We start from the raw sequence: 7,250 nt of genomic DNA, 5'->3' as shown, positions 1-7,250 counted from the left end.
AAGGCACATAATCTGAGGTTCCGAGAAATATGGGAAAATCTGCCAAGGTGATACGAAGAAGGGAAAATATTGAAACGCGCAAGCATAAAAACCCTTCGAAGGGAGGGGTTTATTAGGGTAACAAAATATTTGGGAGGCTGACCTGGTAAGGGACAGTAACCAAAAAAAAAGGGGAGAACATACTGGATTCATATCAGTGGAAAGGGAGGCAAACTCTGCTTCCCAGAGCCTAGTTTGAATAAGCTTGCAGGCACTGTTGACATCAAGGTCTGCTAAAGATTCCAAGGAAAGATCTAAAGAATTCAACTTGGAGTCAATTTTTTGAAACCAACTAGACAAAAAAGGGTTTCTTAGCAGGTCATTAAGAAGGGCATCAGATGGAAGTGACAGATGAAAGCGGAGCCAGAATTTAAACGTTAAAGCCCATGCAATAGTTGAAGGAAGGTGAACACCTAACTCAAGGGCCAGCGTTGCCAGTCTGATGGAATTTGGGACTCCTAGAATCCTCCTAAAGAAAACAGCTGCAACTCGGTCCAGGGTACTGTTAGCTGCTGTAACCCAAATGGGAACTCCATATAATAGTTGGGACACAATCTTAGCTCTGAAGATCTGCAGAGTGGCACACAACCTACTTTAGAGCAGAGTCCAACTACCAGGAGCCACACATTAGCTCTTCATATGAGCTCTGCACAGCGCCAGATATTACGGTAGTACCTATATAGACACACAGATCCTTCTCTAGGCTGGGTCAGCCCAGCATGACTGTGCCTTTGGAGCCACTTTAGAGATCTGGGAAGGGTGATAGATGACAATTCTGAAATTCATGGTGTTAACAGAGGCTACAGGTTGCCAGCTACAGGCTACAGGTTGCATCCCTCTCGACATTTAGGGGTGGTAAACATTTCAGTGCATACTGAACTCACCTTTTCTTGCAGGTTTTGATCAAATAACAAATGGGAGTTTCATTGCCATTGTCATTCTTGTTTCCCTTTTGCCTAGGTGTCTGCATTAGCTGAGAAATCACCTGTTCGCTCACTGATGCTCTCTCTCTCATGCTCTCCCTCTCTCCTTAGATGAAAAACAAGGCCAGAGGCAGGACTATTTTAATACAAGAGGCCTTCTAAGTGGGAGGCAGGCCTTTAATTATACCTCGAAGACTCACTGTGATGGCCCTGTCCCAGGCTTCGTATCCTCAGACATTGCAAAGGGGCAAGGCTGGAGTGAGGTCACTCCCAGTCAATTGCAAAAGCACTGCAATTCAAAGCATTTCCAAAGTGTCCTTGAAAGAGGGGGGAACAGCCATGCAAGGAAGGAATTCAAGTGTCTCTCAGCCGCCTCCTGTAACCTCTTGGCCTGAGCTTCCATATACACTTTGGCAGCCTCGTACCTCAGCCCCTGAACACTCCAAGAGACAAGAGGAGACAAAACATGACACCTAGGCGGACTGAATAGGTGTTTTAGACAAAACTGTCTTTCCTGAGTAATCTCTGCCTTTCACTCAGTTGTAGTGCGTGGCCTTTTGCCGCACAATGTTTGGTTCCCAACCATCCAAGCCGATGGGAAACATTCTTCATTAACGATAATGAATAGCGTGAGCCTGTGTGACATAATTATTCATTATACTGTAATGATATACTATTTCCCACCTGTTTAACATGAGCTTTGGGGGACAGTTAATCTGTGATAAATAGGAAGGCCTTGGATTCCTGTCCCTTTGCGGAAATAACCTTCTCATTCCTCAAAGCAAAAGCTGCATGGATTTCCAGGAACTTTTGATTCCTTACACTGAAGGAATCTACACTTTGGAGTCATCCTGATTTGTTTTGATTCAGATTAAAGGAGGGTGGCATTTTTCATAGCTGCTCCCAGCAATAGCTCTTTATTTGTCCATAAGACTGATGAGGTTTTACAACCTCATTTAGGTAGTGCCCAATTCCTGTTCTGTGTGGAGCTGAGCTGAACTTCTGCCAAGCCGTATACTCTGAGCCACTGATGTGTAGTATAGTCATAATTATTGTTATAGAATAATAATAAATATTAATTCTTCAGCACCTAAAAAAAGAAACAGAAGATTACCAATGAGAGAGAAGTGCCTGAAAGCATGTAATCTATGTAGTCAGACTCATAAGAAAAGGAATGGAAAGAAAGGGATGGGGGGAAAGAGAGACAATAGAGGAAGATTTAGGGATCAGAGCGTTAGAGAATTGGGCAGTGTTTCTCAAACTGTGGGTCGAGTGGCCAATTTCCGGTGGGTCCCCATTCATTTCAATATTTTATTTTTAATATATTAGACTTGATGCTACCATGATATATGACTACATTTGGGGAAATGTTACAGACCTGTTCTTTTAACAAGTTACTATGTATATTCTTTTAACTCCTGGGTAAGTGAGGGTACGATTGCAACCTAGGATTGTTACAAACATTCCTGCTCGATGATGTCACTTTTGGCCATGACATCACTTCCAGTGGGTCCTGACAGATTCTCATTCTAAAAAATGGGTCCTGGTGCTAATTGTGTGAGAACCACTGGTCTAGGGCAGGGGTCTCCAAACCCCGGCCCGGGGGCCAGATGCGGCCCGCAGCAAGCCTCTTTCCAGCCCGCAGCCAACCTCTTGTCCCATGAAAGCCTCTGGCCCACTCAACTGAACATGATCAGAACTGTGCTCTGATTGTGTCTGGAGGGTGTTCTGAGGGCCAGAGAGGTGGAATGAATGAGTCCATTCATTCATTTATTCACTCATCTAAGTTCCATCTCTAACTTATTTATTTAAATTTTATATTTAAATTTTTTCCGGCCCTCCACACCACACCAGATATTTGACCTGGCCAAAAAGTTTGGAGACTCCTGGTCTAGAGTAACCTAGATTTGAATCCTTATGCTGAGCCATATTGGTCACTGCGAGATCTTAAGCTAGTAATGGACTCTCAGCCAACATGACTTCCAAAGTCATGAGAATAAAATGCTTAAAAATACATATATGTGCGCTCCAAGCTCTTCGGAGGAAGGGTGGGACACAAAGTGTGACAGATAAAGTAAAATAAGTATGAGAGGTAGCAGAGAGCAGAAAGGCCTTCAGTGGAGGCTGACTGTAAAATTGCCAGGGAGATCTGTTTAAAAGCCATCATGGAGCAACAGAGGCAGTAGCAGAAAGCTGGGGTGGTCTAGGTGGTGCTGCATTGTCCCATTGTGCTGTAGATGTGGCACTTGCCAGATGAATCTTCCCTCTAGATTCAGTCTGTGATATGGAGAAGCCAGGAGCATTTGAAATGTAATTCCTACTTACTCTCACTCATAAGAATGCTGCAAATTACAAAGACAGTTGCTTGGGTGGGGGATAAACAAACATCAGTCCTAGACTAATTGCTGGTGCAGGTTCAAGGAGACCCTTTGCAGCAAGGGAAGCTTATAGAGGAGCAACTGAAATTCCCTTTTCCCTCCAAAGCCTCCTGCCCCGCCCCACCCCACCCCACCCCCGCTGGATATAGTACATGTCCATTTTTGGCGCAACTGCATCGATGTGGAGGAAGGATAGGATTGGGCTCCAAATGTGCAAAGTGGCTACAACTGTAAAAACATGCAGTGACGTATACAGAAAACAAAATGATTCACTGGAGATGCCTTTTTAATCAATTAACATTTTTGTTTTTGATTAATCTAACTATCCATTAAGTAATGCATCCCTAGTTTTACAATGGAAAAACTAGTTATCTGAATCTGTTTTCCATTCTGGAGTGACCAAGGGGAATGATAAAATTTGGAAGGGGTTTGACGTAGCAAGAGAAAGCAAAATTAAATGCACAATTTCATCTGATTTAAATGATCTAATTTTGTAGCATATTTTGCTGAGTTCCAAGGAAAGCAAAATGTAATTCCTTCATTATATATTTATAATGGGAATTATATTAAAATGCTCAATTTCTTACCCTGAAGTAATTCCATTGAAGACAAAAGAAGATGAAACTAATCTAGAAGAAAGGGAACTGACAATTGCAGGCTTATTTCATTGTGGATGACACCATAAACATGCTTACCCAGTTCAAGCATTCTACTAAAAGTCTTCTTTAAAGACTGTATAAGAATTGTGTTTTCAGTGTTTAAATTACTTACACTAGAGAGCAGAAACTCCCATGGCATGAGAGGTTTAACAATTGTAGTCCAAAGTAGTGTGATGCTCTATACATTATATTTTGCAAAATTGTTTTGAATGAATAACTCAGTTGAGTTGAGCGTTTCTGAATAGTATCTTTCTGTAGTATCATGAAGCCCACATGGCATGAAAATTCAGTGCTTGACAAACAGCTGCATAAATACTTTAACCCTTGCCTGTTTCCGCAAAGCTTTTTAGGAATTACCATGGAATTCAACCTAGCATTGCACAGCCTAGCTTAAGCTATTATGAGTCAATTTTTCAGAAGGGAATAGTTCAGTTGATTGATTGATTGATTGATAGACAGACAGACAGTCAGTCAGTCAGTCAGTCTAACCAAAAAGCAGTGGTAAAAAGTGGTGGTTGGCAACCTTCAGTCTCGAAAGACTATGGTATAAGCCTTGCAGCACCCAGTATTCCCAGTCGGTCTCCCATCCAAGTACTAACCAGGCCTGACCCTGCTTAGCTTCCAAGATCAGACAAGATCAGGCATGTGCAGGGTAACTGTTGCTGCAGAGTGGTAAAAAGGCATTTCAATAATGCCCTGATAGAAATAACAGAATATTAAGTAGTACTGTATTTACCTGTCAACTACAATCAACTAATATGATGAAGAGGACAGAATACTTGACCAAATGACACAGAACACAGTGCCAGTTGGTACCCAAAAGCATTAAAGATGCTCCAGAGATCTAACTTTCTATGAATAACAACATTGTGATGGCTGGCCCTCAAAGTCTTTAAATCTGCGTTGGCACGACAAACTGAGCAGATCTCCACTGCCCTAGCAAACTACCCACCCTCAGATAACTCAAGGTCATCATGGAGAGGGGAGAGGAGTGCATGAGATTAAATCTGATCAAGAAGCTGTGTTGTGCTACTTATGTTATTATTATGGCGCAAATCATCTAGAGCAGCGTTTCTCAACTTTTGTCCCCTACCATATCACTTCTCATTGTCCACCTATTGGAAGTACCACCAGAAGTAACTGGCAATGATGTAATCATCAGTTACTTTCAGACTGGATGGCCAGATGCAATATGACAAACACCAGTAAGAGAATCAGAGTAGATGGGAGGGCTTTTTTAAGCATGCAAATAGCACACACTGGAGCTCTGCCTGGTGAGCCAATCCTCCTACCACTGCTTGTTGCATTGTGTTGCTGATCTCGCTACCAGGCAGCAGGGGTCTGGGGATCCCTTGAATAGCACCAGATACCACTTCAAGTACCACCAGTGGTATGAGTACTACTGGTTGAGAAACAAATCACACTAATGTCCAAATCACACTACAAATATCTTCACAGAGAACTTTACAGTCCATTCCTACCTGGACTGGGCAATAATGGTGCACCTTATTTTTAAACAATACAACAGCAGTGCACTCACTAGTGTGTTGCTGGGATACTGGCAGGAAGGCCAGAGCCTTCCCACTGGCACCAGTGGATCTGGAGCTGGCCTCTGCAGAAGGTGAGGTGGTGGGGGAGGCAGAAGAGGGTGAGGAAGGGCAGAGGGAGGACAAAAAGCAGCAGTGATGGAGCAGGGACAGTGGGGCAGGAACTGGAGGGGCATGTCCAGGAAAGAGGCAGGTTCACCAGCAGCTGCTGCCAAACCCTAACTCCCTTCCGAGACCTGATTGTGTGGCACCAATCCACATGGACCTGCACCAGCTATTTAGCTAGTGTAGGTCCAAGTAGATCCCCCTACACTGCAGAGTCTTACCTCCACTGAGCTGCAGCGGCACCAAAGATTGCTACCACAGTATCCTCTATGCACCAGGCAGCCAGTGCACCTCAGGAGAAGGGAACATTTGTAAGGATAAGAGTAAGGGAAGTAGCCCTGCAATGGGGCTACTCGACTCTGTGGTGGCTCCTTAGTCGGCACAGAATCAAGAAGCCTCATGTTGGACCATGAGGCTTGACATGGGGCTCTGGATCCGGTGGAGCTGAGCTGCGCTGGTCCCACCCTGCTCCCTTCCCCGCCACGCCTTCCCCCCCACCCACTCCAGAAGCATCCTCCCCGCCTCCCCTTCACACCCCGACATACCTCTTTGTCGCCAGGTGCTTCACATGGAGCACCTGGTGGCAGATTGCCAGCCTCTGACCAGCACTGTCCCAGTGCAGGCTCACGCTGGCCCAGCTCCGGTGCTTGGCCGGTGGTGATGTCCGCAAACATGCCTTTGGCACTTTTGCGACAGTGCGCGCTGGTGGTGAGCTGGCACGCACTGCTCTGGATCGGACCCCAAGGGATCTATTGTTCCCTTATTCAGAGGAGAGCTCCCCAACTGCGCCCCCCACCTGCAGGATGCACTAGTGGGGGGAAGAATTGGATTGGGCTCTTAATCTTGAATTAAGGAGAGAAACAACAGTATACAACTACAAGACATTCACAGCTCAGTGATATGTTTGTGTTCCTAGTGATGATCACAAAAAATGCTTGTTCATGAAGACACCCTAGAATCAGTGGTGTAGCTAAGGGGGTGCAGGGGGCAGCAGTTACACTGGGCATCATGCTTTAGGGGGGCAACAAGCTGAACTTGACACTAGTGACCAAAATTGTGAAAATCTTGTTACATATAAATAATACCATCATATTATATATCATCGGAAAGGTAATTTAATGCAGAATGCAATGAAACAAATGGCATTGGAATATCTGTATTCTATCAAAAGTTATGGCCAATTAACTAGAAAATGAAAACACAACTGCCTTGTGGAACAAAAATTGATTTTCTTAACTCAAAACTGACCTATGAGACTCATTGTTCTGATGAGGCAGGTTTTCCCCCAATTTGCACCTTTTAAAAAGCCTGGGCACGATGTCACTTCCAGTTGTGACATCACTTCCGGGGCATCATTTTGAGCTTGGCACCAGGCTACATGATCTTTAGCTATGCCACTGCCTAGACTCACTTTAGGGATATACCACAGAAAAATCTGAATTGAAAATCAGCTCCTATTCATTTTCTTCTCCTTTTCTTCTTCCACACACATTCCACACACTTCCTTGATGCTAGAGACAAGCAGAAAGTATAAGAAAGCCTGTAATAAAAAAAGGAACAAAGGGAACAAGGGAGCCTATCATAAAATGATAATATTTC

At 44.1% G+C, this 7,250-nt stretch overlaps 1 pseudogene; it reads right to left on the bottom strand.

Moving 5' to 3' along the window:
* Positions 1–4,549: 4,549 nt before the first annotated feature.
* Positions 4,550–4,669, bottom strand: LOC136637406 (5S ribosomal RNA; annotated as a pseudogene).
* Between the last annotated feature and the right edge of the window lie 2,581 nt (positions 4,670–7,250).

The sequence above is a fragment of the Tiliqua scincoides genome, chromosome 1, assembly GCF_035046505.1.
Source record: "Tiliqua scincoides isolate rTilSci1 chromosome 1, rTilSci1.hap2, whole genome shotgun sequence".
NCBI lineage: Eukaryota > Metazoa > Chordata > Lepidosauria > Squamata > Scincidae > Tiliqua > Tiliqua scincoides.
The sequence above is the reverse complement of the archived record's forward strand: the minus strand, read 5'-3'. Positions and strand labels throughout refer to the sequence as shown.